The sequence below is a fragment of the Hylobates moloch genome, unplaced genomic scaffold (assembly GCF_009828535.3).
Source record: "Hylobates moloch isolate HMO894 unplaced genomic scaffold, HMol_V3 SCAFFOLD_11, whole genome shotgun sequence".
NCBI classification, from domain to species: Eukaryota; Metazoa; Chordata; class Mammalia; order Primates; family Hylobatidae; genus Hylobates; species Hylobates moloch.
In genome coordinates, this window is record NW_026652286.1 from 93,339,629 (window position 1) to 93,366,647 (window position 27,019).

Sequence of the window (27,019 nt, forward strand, 5' to 3'; positions counted from 1 at the left end):
TTTGACGCGACCAAAGAGGAGCTGATGACGGAGCGCTGAGAACTATGCACGCTGGGGCCTGAGTCCACAAAAGAGATCAGGAGGAGCAGCCACGGGTAGCACAGCCAGGAGAGAGGTTACTCAGAAACCCAGGTAGAAGGGGGGATGGTCCACGGTGGAAAACGCCGCAGTAAGTACAGGAAGAGTCAAACAGTGTCTAGTGGATTTGCCCACTGGGAGGTCATTGGTGCTCTTCCTGGGTGTGGGAAGGAGGTGACTGCAATAGTAGAAGAGCATTGGACAGGTCCAGAGGGGACATGGGGACAGACAGATGGCCTCTGCAGCCCAGCTGGGGAGAGACCAGGAAAATCCCTGGGAGCAGAGGCAGAGGTTTGAGGGAACACTTCCCAATGGGGGGCACTCAGCAGGGATGAAGAGGTTAGGGTGACCAGCCATCCTGGTTTGCCCAGCTCTGAGGGACTTCCTGAGACACGGGACTTCAGTGCTAAACCCAGGGTGATCCCAGGCAAACCTGATGGTTGGTTGCCCTAGGAGAGTTTACTCCCTGCAGTAAGCTGACTGGTATTCAACAGCGGGCTCTCCTGGGGGAAGCCCTGACTTGTAGAGTTTGCTGATTTCCACGGTGTAAATACCATGGGTCAATTTTAAGTTGCCAATGTGACGTCACTAAATGCGGAGCTGGGAAGAGGTGCATACGACCCACTCTTGTGAGCCTGTCTGAGCAGGCTTCAGCACACCCGGGAGAGAGCCTGGTGGGTGGCAGATGGGGGCCCTCGGGAGGTGGGGGATCCAGGGAAGAACCTCCTGGGACCAGAGGGAAGAGGGAAGGGTGGGTTGCCTGCAGATCTTTGCAGGGAGGGTTGGGGAGGGCTTGGGGGCCTTGGTGGCCTCAAGGAAGGAAGAGAGGAGTGTGAAGGGGGAGGTAAGAGGGAGGGAGGGAAGAAGGAGTTTGGAAAAGCCTGCAAAAGGAGGGGGTAGGGAGCAGGCCAGGACCCCCACCCAGGATCCTGGAGCAGTGCTGAGGGCAGGGTGGTGACACTGTCCAGGCACCACACTTCTGGAACAGCCTAGAAGTGGGCGTGTGGGAGGGAAGGAGCTGGCTAGGCAGGGTGTGTAGGGCAGAGTCACTAAAGGACAAAGGAGCAGGACAGCTCGGGATCCCAGTTCTACATCCCTCACCTCACAGGACCGTAGCGAGGATTAAATGAGTTAAAATACATGAAACACTTACTACCTGAGCATGGGCAGTGGTCTAACACATTATTATTAGTATAGCAGCAACTCAGTGAACGCTGCATTTTTTATGTGTATATCCATGCACATTTGCATTGCTGCACCTATTCCTACCTTGCTCCCACGTAGCAGGCAGTCCTTAAGATATGAAAGTGACACTGTGCCTGCCTTCAGTCAGCAGGCATCACTGTACTTTTTCCAGGGTAGGTATGCACGTGCATGAATACAGTCCCAACACGCTTCACTGGTTCCTCCTGGCCATCTCGCTGCACGTATCTCATGCTGGGCCCAAGCCAGGGGTGGAAAAAGAGGAGAAGATAAACACAGGTGAACTCTCATGTCAGGCTTAGGGGAGCAGTGGAAGATGATGAAGCCATCCTTGAAGTGTTGTGTGTAGCTCTAAGAAGGTGAGAGGTGCCAAAAATCAAGTCAGGCAGATGTTTTCACAAAGAACAGAAAGGTAGATTAAAAAGTATTCTAAAGCAGTAAGTGTTAGGCTATTTTCCTGCAACAATTCGAAAGAGTGTATGAAGCAGATGGTCCTGCAGCTCTGAGAACACAAAGAGGAGCTTGCAGGGCCGGCAGCAGTTCCTGAAGAACAAGTCGGGCCCAAACCACCTCTTTTTCTCTGTTTCAAAAGCTTTCCGTGTCTAAGTGTCTTAGCTGAGGGGTGTCCTAATTTCAGCGAGCCTTGAGCCAGTTCCTGGTGGTGTCTGTACGGAAAAGGTGAAAAGCTGTACATCACCCTGGGCTGCAGACAGGTGGATGAGGAGCTGGCTGAACAATTGGACCTGGAACATTGATTACAGATCAGGGTGGGCCTGGAGAGAGGTCACATTCATCTGTTTATTTATTCAGGTACTCGCTTAATCACGTGACAGATATTAACCAAGCCCTTCCTTTGGGTCTCTGGTGCCAGAGGTCGTCGTCCTTGGGCCTGTTCTGGTTGACGTATGTATTGATGGCTCGGGTGAGGAGGGAGAAGGTGGATTATCCAATTGATATGAGGCTCGGCGGGGAAGGAAGCTACCCTACCGGATGAGTGGGGAGTGATCAATAGGCAGAGCAATGGACCCAAACCAACAAGATGGAATTAACCACCAGCAAAAAAAGAGTCCTGCATCTAGAGTTCTAAAAAGTCAATTACATAAACAGAGCATGGGAGGCCTGATTGGCGGAGGACTTGGAGGCAGGCTGACCACCAGCTCTGCCGGGCCCAGACCCCTACTGAGGAGGCAGCCAGGGCTTGAGGCCTAGGGCGTGCTCCCCATGCTCCACCCTGTGAGCGTGTGCTCTGGGTGCACTGTGCCCAGTGTGTAGGGCCTCACTCTGAGACACGTTGATGAAGTCCACAGTTCTTTCAGAAGAGAGCTGGCAAGAAGGCGAGGGAGCCGAGACCTGTTTCCTGGGAGGTGTCCCCAGAAGACAGAGGACTCAGGGTAACTGATTCAAAGACTCCGAGGGCCACAGGAGAGCCTAGCTTATTTATGTTGCTGTCCCTTACTCTTTGCCCCCAACTAGTGGACACACAGGACCCCTTGTCTCTTCCACGGTTGCATCATCCTTTCTTGACCTGGCCCACAGATTCTTTAGGAATGAGAGATTGGGAAGCACGAGAGCCTTGGGGTTGTGGTCAGAGCGGAAACTCAGAGACAGAGATATTGAAACTCTGCAGAGGGCCTCAGCCTCTTAGGAAGCTTCAAAATCAAAACTACCATCCTTAATAGGGATGTCTCCTTCTCTTTATTGGGCATGAACAGAAGGCAGATAGATGGATGTGTGCAAATGAGATCTCTGGGATCTTGCCAGGCAGCTTCTGTACTGCCTGGGGGAGTCCTACCTGGACGTCCACAGTGAAGGAAGCAAACACACATGTCTCCTGGAATCTCCCTGAAACCCTGAGGCAGAATTAATCATTCCTTCTTCTTAGGCCTGCAGATGCTCTGCACCCGCCTGTGTAGCGGGCGATCATGGTGCACTGTGGATGGGCAGGCGCCTTCCTCCTTGCTGTGCTGTGCAGCTTCCTTTACCTACAGCTTCATTCTTGGCCCAGCGCCACCCACAAAGTAGATGCTCAGTAATGAATGAGGGGATCTGTTGTAGGATAAATATATGTTCTTCTGAGTACAGGTTGGAACACATACTTGTTTGTTCTTAAAAAAAAAAAACAAAAAGAAACCAAAAAAACAAACCTTGAATGAGTTTTCCTTGTGGAGGGGATAGACCTAGGGTGGAGGGCAGGGAAGTGTCTCTATCCTGTGACAAGAAAAACCACACGGCAAGTTCGTGATGTATGGCCATGGCCAAGATTTAAATAAAAATCTTTTTCTTAGTTGTTTAGCCTTAATAAACAAAAGTGTGTCACAGCCACAGACTTTCTTATATTGCACTTTCTAGCGAGGACAGAAGTCTTTCCTTAGGAATACGAAGATGCTTGCTTTCTGGCCTGACCTACTCACGGCCTCAGGAGCGACACACATCCCATCCCTCCCGCCGTGTGCTTGTCCCCAGGACAAGGCTGCTTTCCAAGACAGGGCCACGCATCACTTGGGCGTCAGGGCAGTGGGAAAGGACCTGTTTCTGGAGATGGCATCTCCTCCTGGGGAAGAAAGAGGGGAGAACAGTAGTTGACTACAGGTGGGGAACTTCAGGGAACTCAAAAAAGTCCAGGCCACCCCCAACCCATGCTCCACCAAAGTGTCTGATTCCCTCCCCAGGGGATGTACATTGTAAAAGGCCTCCTCTCCCAGCACAGGCACATCCAGCCATTCCAAATCCTTGAGACTTAACATTCCAAGCAGATTTCCCTTTTCTTTCTCTGTGAGTTAGAATCAATTTTCACATTAGTAATGAAATTGCATGTATTGCATTAGCCATTATCATTGGCTTCCTGGCCGCTTAGGGCTGGCTGGGCAGACTGCCTCAGGTCCCTTCTCTGCCTGAAGTGCAGAGACAGGCCAGGTTCTCAGGGTTGCTGCTGGTCTGAGATCTTGAAACTGGCAGCCCTCCTGGGTAACTACCTATCTGTCCTCAGAGGAGGAGGAAGGAGGTCAGGAGAAGGAAAGGGTTGGGTTTCTGCTTTGGCAAACCAATGCAACACATTGACAAGGAAGTCTGTAGGGTGACTCTGCTGATGCCAGGCTGGGGGCTCAGGGCTCTAACTGTATTTCAGGAATGACTGGCATCTTCCCAAGGGAGGTACCAGAGAGAAGGCCTAGTGTCCTTGCTGAGCCAGGGACCAGATTAGACGTTTCTCCTCTCTTCACTCTCCAGGTTGGGAAATTCTGTGTGAGAGAAGAAAAGTGGTGCTGACCACCTGCCCCCAAAGCTTCTTGGGTGTACCCAAGGCCAGGGCCACCTCCAAAGCAAGTGAGAGGCACCCAGCCGAGACTGCAGCTGGGGGGAACTCTCTAAGGTTTTGGAGGCAGCACAGGGAACGTTCTATTAGGGGAAGATACCCCTCAAAGGGACCAGCTTGCTCCCTGTGGGAGGAGAGGACAGCCTCTTTGGTGATGCTGGGTGGTTTTGGGGGGCCTGTGGGACAGTCCTGGGCCTGTTGCCCAACTTGTGTTCCCTCTGTCCTCAATAGCTTCTGAAGAACAGGTCTGGCAAATCCCAGGGCAGACCCCCGAGGGTGAGCCGAGAGCATCTTTAACTACCAGTGATAACGATCCCTTACGTTTGTATCCACTTTATAATAGGTCACAAAAGGAACCACTTGTGCGAACATGATCTTATTTGCTTTTCACAACAACATGATGAAAATAAGCACTATTTTCCCCTTTGCAGATGGACTCCAAGTTCAGTGCTCTTCCCAGGACACACAGCTGCCCCATGTGGCCATCTGCAGTGAAGGAAGCTGGCCAGGGAGTTAATTAGTATTTTAGGTTCAACAAATCTTATTTGATCTGGAGTTTAATTTGAGCGGCCATCAGCAAAGTTATTGCCATTACCAATGTCTTTAAACTGGTTAAATATTTGAAGCCATGTCAGCATCTCCCAGCTGAACAGGGTCACCAAACATAAACAAAACACCTCCACTGGGGGCTGGACGGTGGGTTTCTGCAAAGAAAATGTGTGCCAGGATGGTTTAATGGAGCTCCTGGAGGGCTAAATAGGCAGCCAGATAAAGGGAACCAGCAGCTATAATCTGTTTGGCTTTCAAAGGCCTTTTCAAGGTTACCCACCAAATGCAATGTTAAAATAATTGAGTTACCGCGGGGCTGGGGCTAGGACTTTGTCACAGTGGAGAAGCTGTTTGCGACAGGCAGTGAATCGTGGGACTTATAGGACCAAGAAGGGAGTGTTTCCTGGGCTGGGGCTGGGCCTAGGTTTATTGAGCATGTATATAAATGACGAGAAAGGTGCTCACAGGGTGACTGCCAGGTTTGCAGGAGGCTCTTCCAGGTCTCTAGGGAGACACCATCGAAAGGCTTCACAGTCCTGGGCAAGCAGCCGGGTAAGAGGAGGGCAGCTTGGATGTGCGAGAGTGCATGGGGATGCTTTTAGGGATTAATCATTCAAACCACAGAGTGCGGGGTCTGAGCCATCTGACAGGTCTGGCAAAGGGACAGGGGCATATTACCAGGGCGTCTTCCTTAGGATCCTCATGGGAGCTTAAAACCCGGGGCTTGGCTGGGCGTGGTGGCTCATGCCTGTAATCCCAGCACTTTAGGAGGCCGAGGCAGGCGGATCACTTGAGGTCAGGAGTTCGAGACCAGCCCGGCCAACATGGCAAAACCCCCTCTCTAATACAAAATTAGCGGGGCATGGTTTCGCACACCTGTAATCCCAGCTACGTGGGAGGCTGAGGCAGGAGAATCGCTTGAACCTAGGAGATGGAGGTTGCAGTGAGCCGAGATCATGCCACTGCACGTCAGTCTAGGCGACAGAGCAAGACTCCATCTCAAAAAAAAAAAAAAAAAAAAAAATCAAAAACAAACAACAAAAAACTGGGGCTCACTAACACCCAGGGGATCATTGGTAGAGTTGAGGAGTGGGAAGCCTCCGGAGTTACATGCAAAGATGTGAGTACAGTGTAGGCATTTTTGGGTACAAGGACAATAGCTTTCATCAGATTTTCAAAGAGGATTTTGGCCTCAAAAGATATCAACAACAGCCAGGCACGGGGGCTCATGCCTGTAATCCCAGCACTTTGGGAAACTGAGGTGGGAGGATCTCTTGAGCCTGGGAGTTGAAGAGCTACGATCACAAATCATTGCATGCCAGCCTGGGTGAGAGTGAGACCCGGTCTCTTAAAAACAAAACAAAGAACAGCTGTTTGTCTGCTACACATGGCCCTCTCCAACCTGCCCCAGCCCCTCTTTCCAGCATATTTTTACCACATACTGCCCTGCAGCCTGGGGCCCGGGCGCTGGCCCTGGACTGAGGCGCAGCTACCGGAATGTGCTGTGCTAGTTCACACATCTGGGCCCTTGCTGGTGCAGCTCTGTCTTTGCCTCCTTACCCACCTGCTGAACTCCTGCTCATCCTCTAAGACCCAGCTCAAGTCTTTGCTGATCCATCCCCTCAGAGCAGAGCTGATTGCCCCCTCCTTTGAGCCAGCATCAACTTTGAACAGTTATATTGGAGCACTTATCACACGGTGTGTTGAAACTATTTATCCCTGTGTCGGTTTCACCCAGAAGATTAGGTACTTCTTAAGGGCAGAAGCTGTCCTATCTATTTCTGAGTAAGCCTTTTGAGTAAGTGTTCAATAACATTTGTCAGTTGACCTGGCTAAGCTGTTGCAACCAAAAAGGCCATAACAGGTAGATGTCAGGAAAAATACTCTTTTTTTTTTTTTTTTTCTGAAATAGGGCCTTGCTCTGTTGTCCAGGGTGGAGTGCAGTGGTGTGACCATGGCTCACTGCAGCCTCGACCTCCTGGGCTCAAGTGATCTCCCACCTCAGCTTTTCAAATAGCTGGGACTACAGATGTGCCATCACGCCTGGCTAATTTTAGTATTTTTTTTTTGTAGAGACAGGGTTTTGCTATGTTGCCTATGGTCTTGAACAGGCTCAAGCAATCTGCCTGCCTTGATTTCCCAAAGTGTTGAGATTACAGGCATGAACCACCATGCCTGGCCAAAAAAATACCTTTGAGAAGATAAATGGAAAGGTATCCTATATTTTGGAAGATATCCCATGGATTAGAAGAATTAATATTGTCAAAATGTCCATACTACTCAAAGTGATTTACAGATTTAATGTAATCCATATCAAAATTCCAAAGGCATTTGTTTTTACAGAAAGAGAAAAAAAAAACCCTAAAATTCATATGGAGCCATAAAATACCTCACATAGCCAAAACAGTCTTAAACAAAGTTGGAGAATCATACTTCCTGATTTCAAACTACATTACAAAGCTGTAGTAATTAAAACAATATAGTACTGGCATAAAAACACACATAGACCAATGGAACAGAATACAGAGCCCAGAAATAAATCCACACATATATGGTCAACTAATCTTCATCAGAGGCACAAGAATACACAGTGAAGGACAGTCTCTTCAATACATGGTGTTGGGAAAACTGGATATTCATATGCAAAAGAATGAAATTGGACCTATATCTTATGCCATACATAAAGATTAACTGAAAATGGATTAATGACTTAAACATAATACCTGAAATCATAAAAATCCTAAAAGAAAACACAGGGAAAATGGTCCTTCACATTAGTCTTGCCAATGATTTTTTTGGGTATGACACCAAAAGCATATGCACCAAAAGCAAAAATAAACCAGTGGAACTACATCAAATGAGAAAGCTTCTGCACAGCCAAGGGAACAATCAACAAAATGAAAAGGCAACCTATATCATGGGAGAAAATATTTGCAAGCCATATATTTGATAAGGGATTAATATCCAAAATATATAAGGAACTCCTACAACTTCACAGCAAAATAACAACCCAATTAAAAAATGGGCACAGGATCTGAATAGACATTTCTCCAAAGACACATAAATAACCAACAGGTATATGAAAAGATGCTCAACATTGCTAATCACCAGGGAAACACACATGAAAACCACAATGAGATGACATTTCACAACAGTTAGGATGGCCATATAAAAAAAGACAAAAGATAACAAATATTAGTGAGGATGTGGAGAAAAGAAGACCTTTTTGTGGCCCCTTTTCAGCAAAGGACTGTAAAGAGGAAACTGAAGACCTAGGGGAAGGGGAAACTGAGGCGTGTTGAGCACAGCCTAGGCTCCCAGCGTATGCTTGGTGTGGTCCATTGTCACAACAACCCTGTGCTGCAGGGTTCCTGCTTTTTCTAATTTGTGAATGGGGAAACTGAGGCAGGGAGCTTGCACAGCTGGCTGAAAGCCTCATAGCTGGTACAAGTGTACCCCTGTACACTGTTGGTGGGAATGTAAATTGGTAGTCATTATGGAAAACAGTATGGGGTGGGAGGAGGGATAGGAGCGGAAAAAACGATTGAGTACTAGGCTTAGTACCTGGGTGATGACATAATCTGTACATCAAACCCTGTGACATGTGTTTACCTGTATAATAAACCTGCACATGTACCCCTGAACCTAAAAGTTTAAACAAACAAACAAACAACAACAACAAAAAACTAGGCCTGGGTGTGGTGGCTCACGCCTGTAATCCCAGCACTTTCCTGAGGCAGGTGGATCACCTGAGGTCAGGAGTTCGAGACCAGCCTGACCAACATGGTGAAACCCTGTCTCTACTAAAAATACAAAAAAATTAGCCAGGGATGGTGGCGTGTGCCTGTAATCCAGCTACTTGGGAGGCTGAGGCAGGAGAATTACTTGAACCCGGGAGGCGGATGTTGCAGTGAACTGAGATCACGCCACTGCACTCCAGCCTAGGTGACAGAGTGAGATTTCATCTCAAAAGAAAAGGAAAGAAAAGAATATGGATGTTCCTCAAAAAATTAAAAATAGAACTACCATACAAGCCAGCAATCCCACTTCTGGGTATTTATCCAAAGGGATTGAAATCAGGATCTCGAAGAGATATCTACATTCCCATGTGCATTGCAGCACTAGTCACATTAGCCAAGAGAGTGTTCCTCTTGGAAGAATGGAATCCAGAATATGTGGTCCACGCATACAGTGAATATTATTCAGTCTTAATAAAGAAGAAGATCCTACCTTTGCAGAAACATGGATGAACCTGGAGGACACTGTGCTAAATGAAATAAGGCAGGTACAGAAAGACAAATATTGCATGATCTCACTTATATGTGGAATGTAAAATAGCTCATAGAAGCAGAGGGTAGAATGGTGGTTGTCAAGGGCTGGTGGGGAGGGGAAAGGAGTTGTTGGTCAGAGGGTACAAAGCTTCAGCTATGCAAGGCGAGTCAGTTCTGGAGAGCGGCTGCGCTGCGTACTGCCCATAGCTAACAATACTATGTTCTATACTTAGAATTTGCAGAGAGGATGGATCAGATAGTAAGCGGTCTTATCATACACATATGAAAATAATTATAAAGAGGGAGAGAGAAACTGTGGGAGCTGATGGCTGTGTCTATGACCTTGGTGGTGATAGTAGTTTCACCAGTGTATACTTGTCCCAAATTCATCGAGTTGTATACATTAAACATGTATGGCCTTTACATGTCAATCATACCTTAACAAAGTGGTTAAATAATACTATTTTCTTTTTTTTGAGAAGGAGTCTTGCTCTGTCACCCAGGCTAGAGTGCAGTGGCATGATCTCGGCTCACTGCATCCTCTGCATCCAGGGTTCAAGCGATTCTGTAGTCTCGGCCTCCTAAGTAGCTGCGATTACAGGCATGCACCACCACATGTGGCTAATTTTTGTATTTTTAGTAGAGCTGGGGTTTCACCATGTTGGCCAGGCTGGTCTTGAGCTGCCAACCTCAGGTGATCTACCTGCCTCGGCCTCCCAAAGTGCTGGGATTACAGGCTAAAGAGCACTATTTGTTTTCAACTTGGACATTTCAGCACAGCTGTTATTAGGAAGTTGTGTCCCTCCACCTCCTACCTTGTGATGTTTCCTAGGGTTGAGTTACCACGGGGACATGGAAAGGAGGCGTCTTGTGGGTCATCAGAGCTCTGGTCCTAATGTACATGTGAGAGGTTAAGGCTTGATAAGGAGGGTTGGGAAGAATCAACAGAGATTCTTCAATGGATTCATTGAAGCCATATTTGTCCTTTTCCACCAAGGGATCGTAAAATGAAACTGAAGACCTAGGGGCAAGGGGACCTGAGGCTTGTTGAGCACAGCCCGGGCTCCCAGGGTGCGCTCGGTGTGGTCCCTTGTCACAACAACCCTGTGCTGCAGGGTTCCTGCTTTCTCTAATTTGTGAATGGGGAAACTGAGGCAGGGAGCTTACGCAGCTGACTGAAGCCCTCACAGCTGGCCAGAGGCAGCGCCAGCCCTCTCTGCTGCAGTGGTCCCCTCAAGCAGCATGGGTGTTGCTCTCTCCCATGGCTGTGTTGGGGGAGTTGTCACAGAGCCTGAGAGGGGTGAACAAACCATGGGACATACAGGCCTGGCCCGCAGGGTCACTGGCCGGTTTCCTGTGGCTCTCTGCAGGGTTCCCACGGTTCAGCCACAGCTTCGAGCCCTTTTGTGCATCTCTTACTACAAGTCCTTATGTAGTCAAACCAGAAATGGAGCTCTTTCCCTCAAAACTGCCTTATCTCTAGTCGTTAAGAGTGTTCATTTGGCTGAAACTATATTAAGTGAATTTAATTGAAGGTTATTTTCCTAAGATACATTTTTTTTCTTGTTTTAAAGTGATATGTGCTCATTGAAGAGAGTTTAAAAAATACAGTGAGGCAAATGTAAGAGGGTGGAAATTGCCAACAATCCTACCATGTAGTCCATTATCAGTAACAATAGTAACTGGCATGGAATGAGTAATTGCCATGTTGTAGTAAGCACTATTCGAAGTGTTTTGACATACGATTATTATTAACCATTCTTTTATGTATGAGGAAGACAGACTCAGGGACATTCGGTAACTTGGCAGAGGTCACACAGCGAGGAAGTGATGAGATTTTAATATGCACCATATGACTCTAGGGCCCAGGCTCTTAACTACCTCTGTCTTGTGTGAAACAGCAGTGGCAACGGATTTTGAATGAAAGGGAGGAGAACTGTTGATTTTCACCTGCCCTGGAATCCAGAAATCTTGATTATAATGGTCAGGTAGGGAGCACTAATTTTAGGGATCTTTGGATAACAACACCTAGACGTTCTTTAACTCAGGCTTGATGAAGACTGAGAAAGAGTTACTGAGAACTGCTGAGGCGTGTGCTATGCACTGAGCGCTTTCCTGCATGTTTTCAGACAGAGCCAAGGGTGGCACCCAGGCTCCACCCTTCCCGCTCTGACCAGATGGCTTCACACCTCTCCTGACTTCTGCTTTGTGGGTCAGTGCCCGTGCCCCTCGGTGTGGCTGGGTGCCCTCGGTTTCTCCCCTTGGTGTCTCTGTGGCCCATGACCAAAGAATCCGTGGTCTTTGTGGCTGGGTCAGGTGTTGGCCCTGAGGTACAGCCATTCTCTGTAGGGCTGCGTCCTCCGTGGGGGAACCCCCGTGTGGAGGAGACAGGAGATTTTAGCAGCAGGGACCCTCCTTGCAAACCAGCCCTTGCAGCATTGGTACTGCCATTCCTGTTGAATTGGTTTGCCCCCAATTGCTGTGGGTTTGCTCCTGCAGTCTCCCTTGCAGTCCTGGGTTAGTTCTCAGGAAGGACTAACCTGAGAACTTGGCCGTGAGGGAGACGGGCCAAAATGAGATCTCCTCCGGAAAAGTGATCAGGGGCATTTTTCAGTTGGGAAAGATTCTCTCTGGAATGGCAAAGGACTTCTCAAGGGACCGCGCCTGCCTGTGTCCTTCTAGGTGGTGGAGACTGCACCTGCTGGGCTAGGGCAACATGGCTTCTGTGCCTGCCCCTGCAACAGCCTGATTCTTTCTCCCTAGAGATCCACCTAGAGGAAGGGGGATGCAGTGCGGATGGGAGTCCAGCACTGTGAGAGGGCTGCGCATAGCATGTCCCCATGCGAGTCCTGCCCCACAGAGTGTGTCTAAGGTGAAGAATGGAGTCTAGGGAACGTGCAGTGTGTGGAGAGGGCCTGGGACATGCTTCTGGCTCAGCTCCCTCATTAGCCTTGAGTTATTTAGTATGTCACTCCCCTTCCTGAGTCACAGACGCTCCGCCCACCTCCTGAAGTCCCCTCCCACTGTGTGGCTACTAGGAGTAAGGATGGAATTTGTGGGGAGCTTCAGGCCCAGAACTGGGCATGAAATGGAAATGCAAGAAGATGATTCATAATCTTGCTAGAGAAACCAAATACGGCTTTGCTTCCTCTCTAATCCCAACAGGTTCTGGGGCTGAGTGCAACTTAAGAACAGCAAGGTCAGGGGGTTGGCATTGCCTTACTGTCCAGCTTAAGCCTCGTGCATGCAGAGCTCGGTGTGCCTCCCCAGCACCCTGCCCCTTGGGCTCTGGCAGCGCTTCCTCCACATCCTTCTGTCTCGCGTGCCTCAGTTCCTTTGCATGGACAGTCCCTTTGACTTGAAGTCCCCTTCCCTCTCTTCCCTCCACTCATCCTCAGGAGCCAGATCAGTGGCCATTCCTTCCACAGTGCCTCTCCTGGGAGCCTGTCCTGGGCACACTCACCCTTCTCTCTGCCTCCAGGGTACCCTGGGCACTCCTCTTTGTGGCTCTTGGCATCTTAGACTGTGAGTTCCCAAAGGCTAGAGACCTTGCCTTGGGTGTGTGTGGATGTCTCGCCCCTAGCACACAGTGACCTCAGCCGGTGGGCGACTGGCTGCACGAGTGGAGTACAGAGGGATGAGTGAATAGCGTGGTGAGATGTGGCTCCTTTAGACTCTGGTCGGCAGTGACCACATGCTCACACAGGCATAAAATCTCACCGACACCTTCAAGGCAGCAGTCAGATAAGGGGAGGGAGGAAGGTGTTTGAGGGGTTGGCACCAGAGGAGCCAAGCAGGGAAGGCTTCTTGTTTCCAGACATTCAGGGATTTTTTTCTTTGTCCTGACATAAACACTTGGTTTTTCCATGGAAACGTCTGACATGGGAAATCAGAAAATCTTTCTTAGGGAGGGACCAGACATTACATGAGCTTGTCATCATTATTTTTTAATTAAAAGACAGCAACTGCCTAGTGTTTGGTAAATTCAGGCCCCTCCCCATGGGTCTACTAATATGCTGAAATCTGGGTTTAATGTGCTGAATTTATTTTTTATAAGAATCTGTTACTGAACCTGCTCGGTGGAAAGAGCCCTGTTAGAGCTTTAAGAACTCATTAGTGGGATAAATATGCCGGGTGTGAGGGGAGTCTGCAGCCCAGGGCTGCTGGGTACCTGCCAGGGTGGGCGGGGCTGCCCGGCCTGTGACTCAGAGGGTGGCTGTGGGAGGACACACATGGGAACTGCTGTCCACAGGGTGAGGGACACTGGGAGAATGCATGCATGGGCACCCTGCCTAAAGCCTGTGTGTGACAGTGATCACCTGTTACTGGCGCTGGTAGGTGACTCAGCCCGAATCGATGGCAGGCCTGCTGGACTCTGAGGCCCACGCTGTCTCCCTTGCGCTGCCTGGCACCCAGGTGCTCTCGAAGTATGAAAATAGACACCGTGCATGACATGTGATAAGTACTGGGTACAGCAGGAGTAGGACCCAGTACCATGGATGCTTAGTGAGGGGTCCTGAATTCTGATTTGGGGGTGGGGTAGGCAAGGATGCACGGGGGCCATGTGGGCAGAGGCTCACTTACGCAGTACGTTGTGCAAGTGGAGACGTAGGGCAAAGAGGCAAGGGGATTGCAAGCAGAGGGGATGGCTCCAGCAAAGGCATGGTGGCCTGGAGACAAGGGGTGTGGTCAGAGAAGGGCAGGGTGTCTTGCTCAGCTGGCCATCAGCTTGCAGGAGGAGTGGGAAGAGACGAGGCTACAGAGGCACCTTGGTCCCCACAGCCTTGCTGAGGGATTTAGACTTCCTCTTCTAAGCACTGGGTTTTAAGAGAGTGAATGGCACGACATGATCCTTTTGACATTTTGGGAAGAGACCTCTGGTGGCAGCTGGGAAGATTTTGGAGAGGGAAGATTTCCGCGCCTTGTATGACAGTTCCAGAGCAAACACTCCAGAGCAGAGGCACATCTGTCTGTGGGGCTGCCTACCGCAGCTCCGAGACCCCTTCATTTTACACACAAAACCCCAAAGGCCTGAGAGGTGAAGTAATCCATCACACTCGCTCAGCAGAAGGGGCCAAATCTGCAGGGGAGAGGGCCATCTTGCACAGGAGAGCACTTCTGCTCAAGGCACATGTTCCCCGTGAGAGTCTGAGACCATACAGTGCCTGTCTGACGTGTGGGGCTGGCATGGCCTCAGGCAGGCTTGACCCAGCTCCAGGCAGGCCCAGGACACAGCACCTCGTGCATGACCAGGTCTCCCCTCTTCCTGGCTTTGTCATCCCAGCAGCTGTGGTATCAAGGGGGCTCTTTAGGATGCCTGTTTCCTGGCTGTTTTTTTTTTTTTTTTTTTTCCCGAGACAGAGTCTTGCCTTGTTACCCAGGCTGGAGTGCCGTGGTGTGATCTCATCTCACTGCACCCCCTGCCTCCTGGGTTCAAGCGATTCTCCTGCCTCAGCCTCCCGAGTAGCTGGGATTACAGGCACATGCCACCACACCTGGCTAATTTTTATATATATATACTTTTAAGTAAAGACGGGGTTTCACCATGTTGGCCAGGCTGGTCTCAAACTCTTGACCTCGTGATGCACCCACCTTGGCCTCCCAAAGTGCTGGAATTATAGGCGTGAGCCACCACGCCCGGCCTTGGCTGTTCTTTAATAGAAGGAATATGTCCCTGTGTGGTACCATTAGGTGGTTGATGTGGACAGACACACACACTAACAAACAAGGAGTGAGCCCTTCACAGGGCGCTGCAGTGGCACCTGTGTGCAGGCCCCTTTCCTGTAAGAGGTGAGGGCAGAGACAGGATAGGGAGGGGCACAGCGGGCACCCCCTCCCGGAGCCTGGCTAGGGCATGTGCAACAGTGAAACGCTGCTCAGCTCACAGCAGGGGCCTGGGACAAGACAAGCAGAGGCTGAGGGCGGGTCGTGGGCCGCTGGGATATCTGGGGTGCAGAGAAGGAGTGGGAGAGGTGGGCAGCTGCTGCAGAGAGGGGACACAAGGGAATCCTCAAGGAGGACAGAGCCCCTAGGGACCAAGGAATCAACTGAACGGCCAGGCTGCTGCCAGTCTATGCAGCCCCTTTGTGGCCCTTAGAAAAAGGTTACGCTGGATGTTGAGATGTGAACCTGCGAGGTAGACGGCAGCCTTAGCCATTTTGCTATCAATAAATTACTCTTTATCATTTAAGCCAGTTTGAGTTGTGTTTTCTGTCACTTGCAAGGGGTTTGGTTCTAAGTGCAATGAAAAGCCATTAAAGGAATTTGAGCAGAGGGATGCCATGGTTTGATTTACATTTTAACAGGATTTCTGTGGCTGCCTGGTGAGGGAGAATGGGCTGCAAGGGGTCAGGAGTGGGAGTGGGAGGCTATTCAGGAGGCTGGTGCAGCGTCACAGGGGGAAGAAGGGGCTTACACCCAGGGGTGGTGGCAGAGCAGACAGATGCAACGGTGCTGGTGCCTTTGGACCTGGCGTCCCAGGTTGCTGCTGCCGCAGGGCTGAAAGGAAGAGGTGGATCAAGGATCTGGAGTGAGTGGGAGGAGGATGGGGCTGTTAGATGAGACTAAGAACAGGGGTTGGTGGGGGCGGGGTGAGTTGGGGGGTGGGGTGGGGTTCTCCTTTGAGCCGATGCTGATTAGACAACTCAGCTGAGAGATGGCGCCCGCAGTTGGATACCATCAGTCTCTCGGCAGGGTGAAGGGTCAGGGCTGGAGATGTAATCTGGGAGTCATCGGTGTTTAAGAGGAAAGGAAGAGGCAATGTAGGAGGGGATACAGATATTGAGGAGGGGCAGAGGATGGCGTTCTGGGGTGTGCCAATATTAGAGTCGGGCAGAGGCGGGGAGCCCTGCAGTGGACATGGAGGAGGAGTGTCCAGGGAGGAGGCAAGCCAGGGGGAATGTGGCGCCATAGAGAGCACAGAGGCCAGGTGAGTCCTGAGGCCCAGGGAGTCACACGGGAGAAGCATACAGACATGAGTGGAGGGTTTGACAACAGTGAGGTGGTCACTGGTGACCTGGATAAGAAGCCAGACTGGGGTGGTTGCAGAGTGAGTGGGAGGAGAGGAACGGAGGAGTGGGCACAAACCGTTCTTTGAGGAGTGCTGTGCACAGGAGCAGGTGCACAGAGCGGTGGCTGGATGGTCATGCAGGGCTGAGGGGGGTCTTTCATTTGTAAGGGGAGGAGACAGCGGAGCATGCATGAGTGCACGGTGAAGGGCATGATCTAGTGTGGGGGTATTCATGGATAACTCAGAACAGAAGGGTGACTTCCAGGATGAAGGCCTTGAGAAGGTCAGGGGCTGGGATTCACGAGACAAATGGTTTGGCCTCTGATGTGAGCAGGAACACTTCTCCCAACATACATGGAGGGAGGGCAGAGAACATGAGATGAGAGTGAGGGAAGCCAGTAGATTTGGTGGTGGGAAGTTAACGAGTTCCTGTTTGCTTGTGTATATGTGTGTTTTCATCCCCGGTCCCTGGCTCATAACTCCCATAGCCCTTGTTACTGTAAACAGAATCTCTGTCTCTGACCTTCTCCTGCCCTCTTTTCACCTGCCCAAGGCAAGACTCTGATCTGACTATGGGTCATGAAACCCTTATTCCAGAGTGGGTCCCGCCCTCATACCCAGGAGGAAGGAATGCTGCAGAGAGAGGCCAAGAAGAATCTGAACAGGCAGAGGCTGTTCTGCATCCAGATCATATCTTTTTTGTCCAATTAAATTTTAACATGGTTGTTGGCCGGACGTGGTGGCTTGTGCCTGCAATCCCAGCACTTTGGGAGGCTGAGGTGGGCAGATTGCTCGAGACCAGGACTTCAAGACTAGCCTGGCCAATGTGGCAAAACCCTGTCTCTACTAAAAATACAAAAATTAGCTGGGCGTGGTGGTGGGCGCCTGTAGTCCCAACTGCTTGGGAGGCTGAGGCAGGAGAATCGCGTGAACCTGGGAGGCAGAGGTTGCAGTGAGCCAAGATCGCACCACTGCACTCCAGCCTGGGAAACAGAGTGAGATTCTGTAAAATAAATAAATAAATAAATAAAATTTTATGTGGTTAACAATCACATCTATCCAATGAAGTCTCCATAAAAGGCCCAGGAGGACCAGGTTCTGGGAGCTTCCGGATAGCTGAACATATGGCGGTTCCTGGAGGGTGGTGCCTGGGGAGGGCGTATAAGCCCTGTGGCCCTTCCCCCATACCTCACCCTACGTATCTCTTCATCTGTATCCTTTGTAATATCCTTTATAATAAACCGTAAACATAAGTAAGTGTTTCCTTGAGCTCTGTGAGCCACTCCAGCAAATTAATCAAACTCAAAGACGGGGTGGTGGGAATCTCAACTTGAAGATGGGTGGCCAGAATTTCCCCCGCGGCCTGGACTTGCAACTGGTGTCTGGCTGTGGAGGGCAGCCTTGGGACTGGGCCCTCACCCGGTGGGATCTGAGTTTATCTCCAGGTAGACAGTGTTGGAGTTGAATTGGAGGACACCCCGTTGGTGTCTGCTGCAGAGCTGATTGCTTGGTGGTGGGAGAACCCCCCACCCCACCCCCACACATTTGGTCACAAAAGTCTTCTGTGTTGGGGATTGTTGGGATGGCGAGCAGAGGAAAAACAGTTTGAGGGCTTTCCCCAACACCTTGTTTTCTGATGGATGGAGAGACGAGGTAATGAGCTGAGGGCGTGGGGGAGGCTGAGGCGCAGGGAAAAGCATACCGTGGCAGCCTGAAGGAATAAAGTGACAGCTTTGCTGCATCTGTAGCAAGGGCACAGGATGCTGTTGAGGGCCTGGCTAGAGCTCGTGGTTGTAAGTTGAAAATGCAAGGAGTCCAACTGGCTTTGTGGTTTTCTACAGGAACGTTCAGTCGCTGCTGCAGGCGTGGAGAGGGTGGATAGCTGGGTTTAGCTGGACTTAGGATTTAGCCAGGAGAGTAAAAAAGAAGGGAGAGGCCAGGCACGGTGGCTCATGCCTGTAATCCCAGCACTCTGGGAGGCCAAGGTGGGCGGATCACCTGAGGTCAGGAGTTCGAGACCAGCCTGGTCAACATGGTGAAACCCTGTCTCTACTAAAAATACAAAAATTAGCTGGGCGTGGTGGCAGATGCCTGTAATCCCAGCTACTCGGGAGGCTGAGGCAGGAGAATCGCTGGAACCCGGGAGGCAGAGGTTGCAGTGAGCTGAGGTTGTGCCATTGCACTCCAACCTGGGGGACAGAGTGAGACTCTGTCTCAAAAAAAAAAAAAAAAAAAAGAAGGGAGGAAGAGGCAAACGATTGGGGTTATCTGCAAGGGAGAGATTATAGTGGGCTGTAATCATGCATCTCTAATTACCTTCTAGATAGAAAAGACGCTGGACATAAAGATTTGGGGCCATGGGCCCATAGGCAGTAGGTAAAGGGTTTGGATGAACTTGCCCAGCCACTGTGTGTGGAGTGACAAGGAACAGGGCCAGTGGTGAAACTCTGAGAGTCAGTGTTGGAGGGTCCAGGACAGGAGCCTTCTGAAGAGACAGGGGAGCAGGAGGAAACCAGGAGACGTGGCAATGGGGACACCCAGAGGAAGGAAGAGTGGGAGGAGGGGCCAACCCTGTCATATGCTCCTAGGAAGTCACGGGAGGCTGGGATCTATCATTCCAAAGCCACTGTTGACCAAGGGCAGAACATTTTCAGAGGAGAAGTGGGGAGTGGGCTAGAGTGAAGAAGGAAAGGGAGGATATGGAAAGAGAGGGGAACAAAAGGGATTAAAAGTCTCTGAACTTGCAGGAACTTGACCTGGGCCTGGAAAAATGAGAAACTGGTTCATTTTCCACAAGGCTGTAGGGAAAAGAAGGTTTGACCTGAACTCGGGGGTTATATTTGGAACTTGCAAACAGCACTTGGCCTCCTCAGGGTCTGGAGCTATGAGTAGAGAGAGCCCTGTGGGCCTGGGGAGGGGAGGAGAAGTTAAAAGGGGTTAGGGAGCAGGCTGGGAGTGCGGCCTGCAGTACTGCTGGATGCAGAGCAAGCCCACGAGCTGTAAATTGCCTGCCTGTATGTCACTTGTGCCCTGAGATGTCTCTCTCCAGAGTAGAGTGTGCCCTCTCAACGCTGACAGAGTGGAGGGGGACAGAGGAGGACTGGGAAGGTTCAAGTCACAGTGTCAAGGTCAGGCTTTAAAACAGAGAAGCCTCCTGAGACTTGGCAGGGTTTAAGAAAACAAAACACAGAAGCCACTTTGGGGGCTGGTGCAGATGAGACTAAGATGGATTTGGGGACACTTATGGATGATATTAAAGGTTCCACACCCCTACCCGCTCACACCCCCACCCACTCACACCCCCACCCACAGCATCTATAGTAGCCCTGTGCTGTAGGCACCCATAAGGCTGCATAAGTGAAAGGTAGATGAATAGATGAAGTTTCAAAACTGGAGTTGGGCCCAAATGGGACCAGCAAAAATATCTGTTAAGTCTACAGATGAGTTTCTGAGCCCAGGATATCATTGGCAGACAAGATTTATGTTCTAAAACCGCCCCGGATAGATGCTGGTGGCAATTAACTGTCTTCAGCTGTGAAAGCCCATGCAGCATCTCCCTTCATAGTAAGTGCGGGTGGGGTCAGGCCTCAGCGTTGGATGACGATGTCTCCTAACCTTGCAGCCCCTGCATGGGCTCCTGCCTCCGCTTAGGTGTTGTTTTCCTGCGACTTTCTCTCCACACTCCCCAGACTGGTGAATGGTATGAAGTCAAGGGGAGAGGTTTGGCTTCCTTTTCCTTCCAGTCTCTCTCTGTTGCCCTCTCTCTCTCTCTTTTTTTTTTTTTTTTTTTTTTGAGACAGGGGCTTGCCCTGTCGCTCAGGCTGGAGTTCAGTGGCGCGATCTCTGCTCACTGCAACTTCCGCCTCCCAGGTTCTCTTGCCTCAGCCTCCAGAGCAGCTGGGATTACAGGTGTGCGACACCACGCCTGGCTGATTTTTGTATTTTTAGTAGAGACGGAGTTTCACCATGTTAGCCAGGCTGGTCTCGAACTCCTTGTCTCAAGTGATCTGCCTGCCTTGGCCTCCCAAAGTGCTGGGATTACAGGCGTGAGCCACCGAGCCTGGCCCCTTCCGTCTCTTGAGAGTCAGTTGGAGAGTCCGTGTGCATCTGTTCCCCTCTTTCCAAATAAGGAATGTCTGCCCCGCCTGGTGGGTGTGGTGAGGACGGCACTGGAGGAGGTAGGCAGAGGGAGACCGCAACCACGCTCCCACACAGGCATCCCGTAAAGGTAGTCCATGCGAGTCCACAGAAGCTGGTTGCCTCTGAAGCCTGTGAGGCATGAGAAGGCAGTCTGCAGCCCGAGACCACAGGCTGCTGCCCAGATGTCCTCCAGGCCGTGCACACGCAGGTCACCATGTTATCTATCCATCTTTCCCATGACTTCAGGCTTAACTCCTGCAAATGGAGACGGCACACCCCAGAAAGCCCTATGCTTTTTGCTGGCTGTCCGAATGCAAAGCCCAGCAAGCAGCTTCCTGTTTATGCATTAGGTCTGGGAGATCTCATTACTGGGTGGTGAACCAGAAGCCACTGTGAGGCAGCAAGGGCCAGATGAGAAGTGGAATGTGGCTCTGGAGCTGACACAGCAGGCATAGGTCTGGCTTTTGTTTCCCCAAGTCTGATTTGCATAGAGCTTGCTAAAAAAGCTTTCTGCCGGGCTGCTTATGTACTCGCCAAGCCAACACTCACACACTTTCTCCTCTTCACTCAGTAAAATTTGCTCTGGGGCTGAGGCTGCCACCAGATGCACACAGCGGGCGTCCTCTCCCTCACAGTCCGCCTGCCTTTCCCGACCTACCCACTTCTGGGGAGTTTCTTATTTGGCAAATGGGACCAAGACGCATCCAATGCCCAGGTGGTGAGGTGGAGGAGGGGCAGAGGGGAGGTCTGCCCTCCTTCTGCCCAGGGCCCTTTCGACTTCTCAGGAAAGCTGCGAGTGGCACAAAGTTTGCAAATTCCTCTTACTTCGTCCGTCCTTGTCCTCAGAGGCCTTGGGGCTTCTTCCCACCGTCATTATTGATGTCCCTGCCACCGAGAATCATGGCCATGCTGGGGCCATGCGTCTTGGGAGCAACAGAAACTGCCTTGTCTTGGATGTGACAACTGGGGCAATGACTAGGTTGACATAGGCACTTCTCACTACAGACAGGTCATATTTCTAATGGTTTACTTACATGTTAGACTGTCGGCTACTTGAAACCAGTTCTTCTCATGGAAATGCATTTTCAGGAGGTGGCAAGGTTGCCATGCCAGCACACAGAGCGCTGTCTAATGTGGGTTAGGGGAAATGATCAGCTGGTAGGGAGGGCAGGTTTAGGTCAAGGTTTACATTGAAGAGAAGATGGCAGGGAGTGCGAGTAAGCCTGGGGCAGGGAAGGATCAGTGTCCCCCGGCCCCTGTCACAGCGCAGTCTAGGAGGGAATTCATGCATGCATGCATTCACCCATGAGTCCTTTCTTTATCTCACCCCCGTTTCCAGTTCCTCAGTCTTGTTTGTTCTGCCCTCAAAAATACCCCAAATCTAACCACTTGTCACCTTCTGCTCACTCCCATCCTCATTCAGACCACCCGTCCTCTCTCCACTCCCCCAGTCTGTTCTTCACATCACAGCCTGAGTAAAGCTTTCAAAATGTAAGTCAGATCAAGTCATTTCACAAGGACAACTCCACGTGCATCCTGGAGGCAGCACCTACCTGCCCTCCACCCCCGACCCCAGTCAGTGCCACTCACCTCCTGCCACTCCAGAGGGGTGCGTTTAGGGTTTCTTGGGTGCACCTACGTTCTTTTGGATCAGCCTGGTTTCCTTTCGGCCCACCTGATCTCTCTAATACCCCAGGGTCCTCAACATACTGGGTAACACCTGTCTTGGGAATGGGCTTAACCCGTCCTTTGCTTTAGGAGGAAAAAAAATGCACCCTCCTGTCACCTCCTGCATATACACAAGAGAACACGTTTTTAAAACTGCTCCATAGGTTCATAATTACAGTAATCCATCTCCTCTCCGTTCCTTCCATAATTGTGACTGGCAGTCACGTCCCCGCCCCCTGTGTCAGTTGAGCTCAACTCTGCGCAGGGCCTCTCATTCCTCCTCATTAGTCAGTCTCCCTCCCCTCGCCTTGTCACCCTTACCTGGGTTCTGGCCTCCCTCCTGACAGCGGGCAGCTGCTTGCCTCCCCTTCTTGGTGTGAGTTAACATCCCTCCTGAGCTGACCCGTCCAGTCTCCTCCTGCCCACAGAGGGCACCGACCTCTGACTCTTGCTGCAAAGCTGGCCTGACTGAGGCTTCAGTTACCCTGACTCAGAGCAGGCGGCTTGTCCTTGGAGCCTGCTTGATGGCGGCACTCAGGGACCCAGGGCTGACTGCCTTTCTCTTGTGGCTCCATTAGTGCATTGGAGAACCGGATAGAATTCAGAAGGAGCCCCTCCCTTGCCTCTCGTGTCCCCCCCACCCTTCGAGGACTCTCGTGTTCAGCACACCATCCCCTTCCCTCTACCTGCAGTCTTTCTGCTGCACGCTCTAGTTCTGCTGCCTTGGGGGAAGAAAATGGTACCTCCTGCCGTCCAGTCTCCTCTCAGGCTGTGCCTGCCCTGGCTGCTGCTGTCCTGTCCACTGCAGCCTCTTCTCTTGACCACTTATTTACAGTTTCCCAGCCTCTCTTGCTGTCTGAGTGATGGGAGTACCCAGCCAAGACAATCTGAATTAATTTTGCAAGTAAAATTTCATCAGACGACCTATCTAGCGCTTCGCTAAATCAAGACATATTACATCTCGTGTGTGCCCTGAGCCCATTCATCATGTTAAGTCAGCCCCTGAAATACCAGCCAGGATCAGGCTGAAAATGAGCAGCATTCTCGTCTGAAGCTGGAAGGGGTCTTCTTTATGCCCAGATTTGCCATGAGAGAGGCTTCTGTCTGCTCTTTTGCTGGTGATAACATCAGGAAGCCATCGACGGTGGTCCTTAGAGTCAGAGTCAAGGGACCTGAAACAGAATCTCCGTTTTGACACTTACTAGCTGTGCAACTTTGAGCAAGTTACTTAACCTCTCTGAGCCTCAGTTTTCTTATGTGTAAAATGGAAATAATATCTACTTGAGAGGGCTGTTATGAGGTTAAATGAGATAAACCACATGAAGTGTCTGTACTATAGTAGGTATTCTATAATGCAAGCTCCTTTTCATATATGAAGTAAGTTAAAACCCTCAGGCTGGGCACGGTGGCTTACGCCTGTAATCCCAGCACTTTGGGAGGCCGAGGTGGGCAGATCATGACGTTAGGAGATTGAGACCATCCTGGCCAACATGGTGAAACCCTGTCTCTACGAAAAATACAAAAAAATTAGCTGGGTGTGGTGGTGTGCGCCTGTAGTCCCACCTACTTGGGAGGCTGAAGCAGGAGAATCGCTTGAACCCAGGACATGGAGGTTGCAGTGAGCTGAGATTGCGCCACTGCACTCTAGCCTGGGCAACAGAGCGAGACTCCATCTCAAAAACCAAACCAAACCAAAACAAAACCCTCACAGATGTGTTCAGTTCTGACAGTTGTGCTGATAAAGGCACACACAAGAGACAGGCATTTATACACAACATAAATGATGGAAAATTAACAAAGTGAGTAGATTATATACAAGTACCAATTGCATGTATTTAGTTTATGGAGAGGGTTGGGGGGCATTTTAGGTTCACATTGAATGTGAGCAAGAGTTTTCCCCTTCTGGACATGATATGGGTTGCATAGATTGGACCCTCTCTTGTGTCTTACTCTTTTTCTTGCTCTGGCTCATTACCAGTGAATGTTGGTTTTACCCAGACTGCTGAGATCCTTGATAAAGCCTCGCCATGGTGATGCTGAAGGGCACTCATATTTTTGCTGTGTTTACTCTTCCCGTCACCCTCCCTGGCAGCAACTGACCAGAGCCATTTAGGACCAGGCCAAGTGAGATGGAGAAGCCTTCTCTGTACCCAGCTGGGGGTTGGCTGCTGACAACTTAGATTAGCACTCTTTCTTGAGAAGCCCGGGAGTGGTAACCTTCGTGGCATAGCAAAGGCCTGCTGAGGCTACTAGGTGGCAATTCTGCCCTAAGCTTGGCCTCAAAGGAGCTGAGGAAGTGAGATCTGTGGTTCCCCAGGACTAGCTTTGGAGGGGTCCCAGACTCCCTCTTCGGCTAATCTCTTGGCTGTGGATAAATGAGCTCGTGGGCACCAGCATCCTGGTGACAGCCATCCTTTGTTGGGTGCTTACCCATGCTGGGCACTGAGCAGAGTAAGCCAGACAGAACCTATTCCTGTCCACCAGGGACTCCTAGTCCTGACCGGCTGGATGTTTCATTACACATTGGAATCTGTATTTCAGCTAGCATCTCAGGAGAATGTAACTTACCTCTTTCATCGCCAAAACATTAAAAAAATATATTTTGGCCACTTTAATGAAATATTTCTATCCAAATGGACATAAGTATGCAGGCCTTCCAAAACAGCATGCACAGAACATGGTTTGATCATTTTTTCATTACTCAGGGTCATTATTATAAACACCAGCTACTATCCTGTGCACTAATAGACACTCCCGGGGCAAGTAGGTGATTCTGTTTTCCCGCACACCAAGTGGCCCAAGATTGCTGACTTCTTGAGTTCTTTATCAGCTTTTTATGTTTTCCTCCTCATTTTATCAGTTGCCTCTTACTTCTGCCAGAATGCCTGCCTCTTCTGTGTTCTGCATTTAGTGCATATTAACTGCATCCGCATTACACCAGCAGCGAGAGGAGACAGGCCTATTAGAGGGAGGCCTGAGAGGGTCTCTCTGGTTCGTTCTGAGGTCTTCTGGTTTCCTTCTGTATCTCAGGAGAAAGTTGAGTCCCTAGCAGTGGCATTCCTGTACTCCTTGTGTTGGTGTGGCATTGTTTTGAATATATGCCCAGTTTTCCAAGCAGATTTTTTTTTTTTTTTTTTTGAGACAGAGTCTCACTCCATTGTCCAGGCTGGACTGCAGTGTTGAGATCTTGGATCACTGCAACGTCCACCTCCGGGTTCAAGGGATTCTCATGCCTCAGCCTCCCGAGTAGCTGGGATTGCAGGCATGCACCACCACGCCTGGCTAATTTTTTTTGGTATTTTTAGTAGAGATGGTGTTTCACCATGTTGGCCAGGCTGGTCTCAAACTCCTGACCTCAGGTGATCCACCTGCCTTGGCCTCCCAAAGTGCTAGGATTACAGGAGTGAGCCACTGTGCCTGGCCTCCCAGCAGATTTTAAGATCATGATAGATAGGGGACCTAGCCCCACATTTGTTATGCTGGCCACACAGCAGTGCTCTGGGTGTATCAGGGACCCTACACAGTGTCCCCATTGAGTTCATCAATGAGTCTCCTTCACAATGATATATGGAAGTAAATCGAATATAGTATGTATATGTGTGTATATGGTATACACAGACTTGTATACAAGTCTGGGAAGAAAGAGTGTTTCCATCAGGCACACACAAGAGACAGTATGATGGTAAGAGTCAAATTGAGGTTCTAATTTCAGCTCCTCCATTCATTAGTTGGGTGGTCTTAGGTCACTCGGTGCCTCAGTTTCCTCATCTATAAAATGGGATAATTATAGTGGCTACCTTATTGGGTTGTGAGGATTAAATGAGATCATGGCTGTTAAAATTGCTTAGCACAGTATCTGGCACATAATAAGCATTCAGTAATGTTAATGACAATAATTTAAAAGCTTTAACATTTACTTCAGTGGAAGAGCAGTGGGGATGGTATGACCTCGTGGGTGATTTTCTGTGGGTCCTTCCTGTCTGCTAAGGAATTCATCTTCCTCCTTCCCCCCTTCCACGCCTCTGGGAAGATCTTTATTTGGCCTCAGCCTTAGACGGATATTAATGAGGAAATGTTAGGGCTGGAGATTTCCACAGCCTTTGAATAATAGACATTTGGAAAATTAAATATTTCTGTCAAGTGTGCCATAAATCTTGGCTGTTTAGGAAGGTGAGAAATTAAAATTGCAAGACAGCCAGGGAGAGAGTGAGCCTGTCCAGTCCCCTGGTGTGTGGTCTCTGGGTAAGGAGGGGTGGAGTGGGACTGGGAGGTGGGGCAGGAGCAGACCCTGGGTTTAGGGGCAGCCAGGGGAGGGTGGGTTGCTGCGGGTCATCAGCCTGGCTGACTTGGAAATCCAGATGGTTTTGATAGAGCGCTTCTCCCTCATGTTCTAGAAGATAGCTCTACATCAAGGCGCCTGCTACTGGGCTTTGAGCTTTCCTCTCCCTTCTCTCCTTCATGCTTTCGCCTCTCTTCCTGCATGCCCACCAGCAAGGCCTCTGCCTGGGAGGAAGCAACATGGTGTTGGTGACAGGCAGCACTGTAGGTCCCTTCTGCTGCTGGAGAGCCACGTGGGGACTAGGGGGGCCTACTCGGGGACTCTCCAGTGTTCCCTGCAGGCAAACCCCTGCTCCAGCAATGGCAAAAGCCATGAAAGGGTCTCATATATAGAAAGGGTGTCCCAGGCCACACCTTCGGGGGCAGCCCATGTATGCCTAGGGGACAGGAAACAGCAAACAGAAGGCGATGTGAGTAAGGCCCCTTTACTACCACATGATTCTGTCTTCCAGA

General features: G+C 50.2%; 1 protein-coding gene across 3 annotated transcripts in view; it reads left to right on the top strand.

Annotated features, from left to right (window-relative positions):
* The window catches only part of GRIK4 (glutamate ionotropic receptor kainate type subunit 4), a 483,112-nt gene that overhangs the window by 22,533 nt on the left and 433,560 nt on the right, over nucleotides 1–27,019 (top strand). The gene's annotated exons all lie outside the window — the stretch shown is intronic.